Below are 7,203 nucleotides of genomic sequence, written 5' to 3'. Positions count from 1 at the left end.
TTGGATATGCCTGTCATATCTAGAAAAATATATCTTTCACTAGGTAGGGAATGGATGAACACAAATGAAGTAGTAACAGTGTTTGAGATGGTTTGGAATAAACATTTTTTTTTTTTTGATCAAAGACATCTTACCAATTCTATTTGCCATTTTTATTTAAAAAAAAAACATCCCTAAATAGTGGTCAGACCAGTCAACCACTACAGATGACAAAATGAAGGTACTATGTGCTATCTATGGTCAACTTCTTGGAGCAGATGAGCTATTGCATTTTTCAGGACAGGAATAATTCAGTTAAGTTGTTTGACTAATAACTGAGCAGCAGTTAGGTGGTACAGTGGCTAGAGTGGAGCTGGAGTCAGGAAGACCTGAGTTTGAATCAAGCCTCAGATACTTATTAGCTGTGTGACCCTGGGGAAAACACTTAATCTTTGTTTGCCTTAGTTTCTTTGCCTATAAAATGGAATAGTAGTAGCCCCTACCTCTCAGGGTTGTTATGAAAATTAAGTGAGATAATATTTATAAAATGCTTTGCAAATCTTAAAGTGATGTATAAATAGAAGATTATATATAATTTGTATAAATATATATTTGTATGAGACATAAATATATATGTATATAAAGGCTATTTATTATTATAATTATATAGAACTTAAGAGCTTTCATAATACTTAGCATAAATGAAATAATATTTTTAAAATGCTTGGTGCATAGTAGGTATGTAATGAATGCTTGCTCTCTTCCTCCCCATACATGATCTTATTTGTGACTCATAGCAAACCTCGGAGGTAGGCATTATTATCCCCATTTTTGACACGAGGAAATGGATAGACAGAGAGGTTAAGTAATTTGTTGATAGTTGCAAAACAAGTGTAAGAGGCTGGATTTAAATCTAGATTTTCTTGACTCCAAGCCCAATACTCTATCTAGAATACCTTCTTGTTCATCTTTCTTTAAATAATAAACAATAGCAATTAATCAGAAATCTCTAATTTCCAATAAAATAGGTCCCTTGGCTCTTCTGGCCTGGAGCCAGTTTAATTTTCTGTCCAAGTATTGTTCAGACCACACTGAATAAGCAATGATTTCTCTGGTTCTACTCCTTTCCACCACTTCTCAGTGTATATGGTTGGTTTTGTTTTGTTTTTGTTTCTTTGGATTCCAAAGTATGCAAGTTCAGAGGAGTCAATGGTAGCCATGGAGACAGGATGACAGAGTTCAGATCATGGCTCAGTCATGCCATTTTTTTTCCTGCCTACTCTATAGTCTAAAAATAGAACAAAATGATGAACTCTGCCACTTATGGGAAAATTTGACAGTCAGCAAATTAATCTCTTTTCTAAATAAAGAGAATCTTTAAGTGGTAAGTTGAGTGATTAGAACTTTGAGTAAATGAAGTGACAGGAGACATTTATTACCTTAGTAACCATGGAGTTCAGATAATCAGTGTAAAACTTGACCCTTTGCCATTGTCTATGGTAAAAAGAATGACGTTGATAGGATTTATACTATGTCTGCACACACAGGTGAAGACTTCTTACAAAGTTCTAAATGTCACTTTCTGTCAAATAGCTAGGAGATTTCTTTTTCATCTTTCCTTGCTGAAACTTTATCAGCTAACAATGATTTCTTTAGGGGAGGGTTTTATATTTTAAAATCTCTTAAAATTCAAATGCCCTGTAGGAAGGGAGCAGGTGGAAATAGTCAAACACAAACTTCATCTACTTCATAATTATTAGTTGAGAAACATGTGGTTGTCTTGCCCTTAATTTGTACCTGGTAAGGACCTCCATTCACTCAGACAACCCTTAAGCTATTATTGCAAGTCTAGACTATTATTTATTTTTAGGAACATTAAATAGAGAGGCTATTTATGCAAAACCCTCAAGTAAAAATATGCTATTTTGCCTGTTTTTAATCTTCATTTTTCAATGTGTAGAGAAGGAATGCTAGACTATGTCTATGAGATGGTGATTTGGGGAAACAACCATTTCAGATAAAAGCATATCAATTAGCTGTTTGATGAAATTAAAACAGGAAGAGTGTCAGGTTATCTTTTCAGACATTCAATTTAATATTTCTGAATCACCTAATATGTCATATGTAGGCTTTGTTAATACAAAGATGAAATGGGACACTGTTTCTGCCCTTAAGTATGGTATAATCCAGTGAGGGGTGGATGGGAATGGGAATAAGGGAAATTTAAAAATAACTAGGATACTTCTGTTATAGGCTTCAGGATAAGACTTTCTGCATATAGAATATTATGGAATAACCGTATCATGTATTAACAAGCCACTGGCTAATTTCCTTATTAACTTTCTACCTGGGTTCAAATAGAGTTAAGGGGGCATCTATTCTGATATTTCCTCATTAGTTTATAGAAATGCATCGTCTCATCAATCAGATGCTCTGAGCCCCCATCTAAGCTTACAAATAAACTGGAGACACATTACCCATAAGGTTTTCTCTTTTTCTCACTCTAATCTCAAACATCAAGGCTACTGGCTATGTAATTTATTAACAGTAATAGATAATGCAGTATTACATATATACATATATTTCATAACTATAATAAGTGTGAAAAAGGTGATAGCTAGAGTCATGTATCACTACTGCTGATAACTCCTCAGTGTTGAATAAGAATTCAGTCTTTTTAGGATAGCAGTTAAAGTCTGCTCTCAGTTTTCTTGAATATCTTCCTTCAAATTTTTTCTCTTTCTCTGTGATAATTAGTTTACTCTGCCTCTTCCATTAAAATGAAAATTTCTCATTAGAATCTAAGCTCCTTGAGTCCAGGGAATGTGTTGGTAGCATGTAACAATGCATAGTAGATTCTGATAATTTTTTTTTGTTGTTGCTGGAAAATTCTGGGTTTTTTTTTTTTTGGTATTTTGGTTTTCCTGTCTCATTTTTGACTAGGCCAGATAATAGTTGGTTTATTTGTTCATATATTTAAAGGACAGAAATTCTAGTTTTAGTTTTAATCCTTTCTATAGAGCTGTACTTTCCCAATTATCTATTCCTTCTCTAATCTTCAAGAATTATTTTGTGTGGTGGTGGCGGCGGCACGTGAATGAATTGCCACTATGGAAGTCAAAGGTAAAAAAAAAAATTCACAGGAAACGGTGGAAAGATATCACAAGGAAAAAAAGATTTCAAAAGGACAATGATTCTAAATCTCCAAAGAAGTTTCTGAGTAAAGGTGATGAAGGAAGAGGACCTAAATTCAGCTCCAATAAGTTTGAGAAAAGTAACACAAAGCCTGGGAAAATGGGCCTGAAACAATTCAAGAATAAGCAGCAAGGAGACATGTTGCCAAAGAAAACTGGAGCAAAACAGTTCAAGAATAAACAGGAGGGGAACATTTTGCCTAAGAAAAGTGGCACAAAACAGTTAAAAAGCAAACAAGAAGGGGACATGTTACCCAAGAAAAATGGTGCCAAGTTCAAGAATAAACAGGAGGGAAACATGTTGCCCAAGAAAAATGGTGCAAAACAATTCAAGAATCACAGGAGGGGGACTTGTTACCCAAGAAAACTAACCTGAAATAGTTCAAGAATAAACAAGAAGTAAACAAACTGCAAGCGAAAAGAAAGTTCCCACCTGAGGGCAGAGGTGACAAGACAGCAGCTAAGAAACCCAAGTGGGATGACTTGAAAAAGAAAAAGAAAGAACTGAGGCAAAGCAGACAACTCAATGATAAAAGCAACTACGACACCATTTTCAAGGCAAAGCAAATATGGGAATCCCTAAGAAGAAAAAATTGTGACAAAGGAAAAAGAGCAAAGTTGATGAGTGAATTACAGAAGTTGATTCAGGGCAAGATGAAAAGTATTGCATTTGCATGTGATTCAACCCCTATTATCCAGTATTACATTCAATATGGTAATGGGGAACAAAGGAAAGAAGCATTTGAAGAATTAAAAGAGAATTGGGTTGAATCGAGTAAGGCCAAATATTCCAGAAATGTCATTAAGAAATTTCTCGTGTACGGAAATAAATCACAAATTGCAGAAATAATAAAAAGTTTTTTTTTTTTTTAAAAGTAATTGGGGTTAAGTAACTTGCTCAAGGTTACACGGCCAGTTATTTCTGGGTGTGGTGCTAAGTATCTGAGCCCGGATTTGATCCCCAGGTCATCCCAACACTGGGGCCGGAGATCTTACTCACTGAGCCACCTGGCCACCCCTAAGCAATTGGGGTTAAATAACTTGCTCTAGGTTACATGGCCAATTAATAAAAAGTTTTAAAGGCCATGTGCGGAAGATGTTGGGCCATGCAGAAGCATCGGTAGTGGTGGAATCTGCTTACAATGACAAAGCAATTTTGGAACAGCGGAATATGCTGGTAGAAGAACTCTATGGCAATACATTCCAGCTTTACAAGTTTACAATTCACCCAACTCTGGAAAAAGTGTTAGAGGTACATCCTGATAAACAAGAGGCTATTATGGATGAAATGAAACAGATTCTTACACCAATGGCTCAAAAAGAAACCGTAATTAAACATTTATTGGTACATAATGTATTCTTGGACTTTTTTACCCATGCACCCCCAAAGCTCAGATCAGAAATGATTGAAGCAATCAGAGAAGATGTGATATACCTTGCACATACACATGATGGAGCTAGAGTAGCCATGTACTGTTTGTGGCATGGCACACCAAAGGACAGAAAAGTTATTATTAAAACAATGAAGACTTACGTTGAAAAAGTAGCCAATGGTGAATATTTTCATTTAGTTTTGCTGGCAGGCTTTGATTATGTTAATGATACTAAGCTTATGAAACAAATAGTTATGTCAGAAATCATCAATTCCCTGCCAAATATAGTGAACAATAAACATGGAAGGAAAGTTCTTTTGTATTTACTAAGCCCTAGAGATCCTACACACCTTGTACCTGAAATCATTGAGGTTCTACAGAAGGGTGATGGAAATGCACATAGTAAGAAAAATAGTGTAATCTGCCTTAAGGAGCGCTTGGAGTCTATTTCTTCAGCCCTGTTAAGTTATGTGCAGGAGCATGTCCAGAAATTGGTGACAGACAAATCAACATGTGTGTTTGTTGTTAATGTCCTGGGATCTGCTATTGGAGATATTCAGCCTGCTTTGAATACCATTGCCAAATTAGCTGCTCCTGAAATGATTCCTGGTGGCAAGGATGGAGATCTCCACATGGCAGAACATCCAGCTGAACATCTAGTTCTGAAATGGTTAATAGAACAAGATGAAAAATGAAAGAAAATGGAAGAGAAGGTTCTTTTTGCAAAAACATTGGTAGAGCATGTTGGTGTCAAGAAATTGAAGACCTGGGCAGGAGTTAATCGAGATGCTATTATTCTTTCTCATCTTCTCCAAAGCTCTGATCCAGAAGTGATAAATAAAGTTAAATCTGGACTGAAAAGTCTCATCCCCACACTGGAAAAAAAAGGAAAACAGCAAAGGCATGGCTGCTTTACTTGAGAAACTAAAAGCTTAAGTGGAAAATAATAGAGAAGAATGAGAATGAATCTCTCTTCCTGGTGATTCAGGTGAAGGATACCATCTAGTTTGGTCTTTGGGGGGAGCCTTTTATATTATATATATATATATATATAAATGTTTTTTGTAGTAATGTCTATTTCTAAAATAATTTCTGAAATATAAAAAAGAATTATTTTGTGCTTATTTTGAGTTTATCATTTTGATTCTTTTGTAATTAAAAAAAATTATATCCAGTTTAAATTTCAATAGCTCAAGATTCCACTAAGACTTTTGGGACATGCTGTATATATTTCCATCTATATTTTTTTTGCTTTGTACAGTGCCTTAGCAGATTATGATGTATTATCTTCTTCTTGCCATTCTCTTTCACACAATTGTTAATAATTTCTGTCATTTACTCTTTGACTCATTCTCTAAGTGGAATGCATTTGATCAATTTTCCATTTAGGTTTGTATCGTGTTTATATTTCCTTTGTGTAATTGGGATTCTAAGCTTGGCATATCCTGTCATGCATCTAGAGAGCCTCCCACTCCTGCAAAGTTCTCTGTTTAGACTAGGAACCTGAGTAAGCTAAAGGGAAGCGTATTGTTCCTGGGATTGGACTACTGCTTCTGTAACTTTGGATAGACTATTAATATTTCACTCTTCAGTGAATACTCTAAAGAGGCTTGCTAATTCCCTGGGGTCTGTCTCTGAATGAACATTCATTTTACGTGCATTTCCATAGGCTTATTGATCCCCCTAAATTCCTATACCTCCCCCCATTCTCCCTGGACTGGCTCTCCTGGTTTGATTTTATTTCTCCAAGATCATACTGAAGTTTTTCTTCTCTACAGCTATGGAGAAATTCTTGCTGCCTAGACCAGAATTAGAGACTGCAAAGGATTTTTGCTATGTGAAAAATAGTTTGTTTTAAGCCTTGGGGGAAATATAATGGTCCCTTAGCAGATCCTTCCTTTTTGGATTAAGGGGGTTTATTTCACACAAACAGTTAGGAATGTAGTCACAATTGTCCTGAGCCCACAGTTAGGAAAATTCCTAACATTTAGGCAGAGATTGGGTTCTCTTATTAACTTTATATCTATCCTTAGCCAACCCTTGGCCTCTTTGTGCTTGAGGAAAAAATCAGTTGGGTAATGAAACAACAGATTCTATCTGTCTGTATATAGACAGGCACAGAGAGGGACAATTGGGAAAGAGCTGCCAGTCTGGGTCTTCTGCTTTTCTCTACAGCCAATGATCTTTGAGAGTGCTCTTTGCTATCACAGTCCAGTCCACCCACCTTTGCCCCTTGAAGTTGTGCTGGAAAGTCACATGGTCTGCCTTAACTTTAGTTACTTCTCAAATGTAGTTCTCAACTTAGTCTGCCTTGACAACTAGTTTGTATGGTCTGAACTTCATCCTGACCAATGCCCACCCCCACTCCCCACCCTAAAAAGCAAGTTTTAGTAACAGCAACTAAAGAACTGATTCCTTAGAATATTGCTCAATCACGTCAACCCCAAGTCTCCTTTGGACTTTCTTTGGTATTTAAGAAGTCATATAAAAATGGACTGGAGAAGTGGAAGGAATTCACCAATGAAAAGAGCATGTCTTCTCACCTCAACCCCTCAATGGCCAATGTTAGCAACTCACCATCGTTTGGCTCCAAAGTTTGAGGAGATTTGGAGATGCAGTGGCAATCTTGATAATCTTGCTTGGTCAGAGTTTAGAGA

At 36.1% G+C, this 7,203-nt stretch overlaps 2 pseudogenes; both read left to right on the top strand.

Annotated features, from left to right (window-relative positions):
• The first annotated feature begins 3,089 nt into the window (after positions 1-3,089).
• LOC138169076 (pumilio homolog 3 pseudogene) lies at positions 3,090-4,046 on the top strand (annotated as a pseudogene).
• Positions 4,047-4,244: 198 nt separating this feature from the next.
• LOC138169476 (pumilio homolog 3 pseudogene) lies at positions 4,245-5,597 on the top strand (annotated as a pseudogene).
• Positions 5,598-7,203: the final 1,606 nt, after the last annotated feature.

The sequence above is a fragment of the Petaurus breviceps genome, unplaced genomic scaffold, assembly GCF_028583685.1.
Source record: "Petaurus breviceps papuanus isolate PSGF00001 unplaced genomic scaffold, PetGlider_PUasm1.0 126, whole genome shotgun sequence".
NCBI classification, from domain to species: Eukaryota; Metazoa; Chordata; class Mammalia; order Diprotodontia; family Petauridae; genus Petaurus; species Petaurus breviceps.
Note: the sequence above shows the minus strand (reverse complement) of the source record. Positions and strands in the feature narration are given on the sequence as shown.